The sequence below is a fragment of the Orycteropus afer genome, unplaced genomic scaffold (assembly GCF_000298275.1).
Source record: "Orycteropus afer afer isolate SDZICR_OR568_19922 unplaced genomic scaffold, OryAfe1.0 scaffold01270, whole genome shotgun sequence".
Classification (NCBI taxonomy): domain Eukaryota; kingdom Metazoa; phylum Chordata; class Mammalia; order Tubulidentata; family Orycteropodidae; genus Orycteropus; species Orycteropus afer.
Genome location: NW_006922857.1, coordinates 145,641 through 146,712, shown reverse-complemented (window position 1 = coordinate 146,712; position 1,072 = coordinate 145,641). Strand labels below are relative to the sequence as shown.

Below are 1,072 nucleotides of genomic sequence, written 5' to 3'. Positions count from 1 at the left end.
AGGACCTGAGGAAGCAAAGGGTCTTACCAAATTGAGTACCAACCTTGATTTGAATATTACTTTTATTATTAGTTATACTTCAGTTGGGTAATCCTACTTCCGTAGTGATACTGCCTCGGAAACCCAAGGAGGGGTCGCTATGAGTCGGGGGCGACTCGACGGCAAATAACAACAACAACAACAATACTTCATTAAGTAGTATTAATTATTTCCTTATTTCCTTCCTGATCATAGACCTAGGGAGATATGGCCTGTTCTTATGCACCATAGGCTTAAGGATATCATCTAGGGGAAGTAAGGAAATTGCTCTTTCCTCTTCTAAAACTCCAACAAAGAAAATTCATTTGACCTCTTGATGAATGCTCAAAAGGATGATTTAAATGGCAAATACAGGGTTCTTCTCTCCAAAACATGTAATGTCTTCTTATGTATTGGCATCAAGTGAACACCAACTCATGATCCTGTAGGACAGAGTAGAATTGCTTACAGGGTTTCCAAAGCTATAATCTTTATGGCGACAGACTTTCCTCCCTTGGAACAGGTAGCTGCTGAACACTTTAACCTTTGTGCCACCAGGGCTTCTACTGTCTTCTTACTACCTTGAATACTACTTTCCTCGTTTCTTGAAAGACAAAGTCTGTCATTCCACCACTAGAGAAAATACTGTATGTATATAAACAGACACGAAGTTGACTATAACTGTATCAAGAAAGTGGGTCTGGCTCTCTCTCTGTTTCATTCACTCATAAATAAATCAAAATTCTCTTGCACTACCTAAAGAATGGGAACGCATTAGAAGAGCATAATATATCGTGTCTTCCAAGTATAAGAGTTTCCAGGGTCTTAGGAACCAACAATAATGGGCAATTCTAAGGCCATGAGAATCCTTTTGTTTTGTTATACATTTCATGTATATATTTTTTTTTCTTTTGCCAGGATATGTAAAATTGAATTTTCAATATGGGCCTTCTATGCTGCAACCATACCGATTTCTCTTACCATTACTAGCAGGTTTTTGTTTTTTTTTAATAGATTATTTAAGTGTTATTTCTTGTTCTCTGAAAAATTAAGA

The 1,072-nt window shown here is 36.9% G+C and overlaps 1 protein-coding gene across 1 annotated transcript in view; it reads left to right on the top strand.

The window, feature by feature from the left end:
• The window catches only part of LOC103213092 (olfactory receptor 5M11-like), a gene marked incomplete at its 5' end in the record, with an annotated part of 19,703 nt that overhangs the window by 1,342 nt on the left and 17,289 nt on the right, over window positions 1–1,072 (top strand). The window lies entirely within an intron of this gene.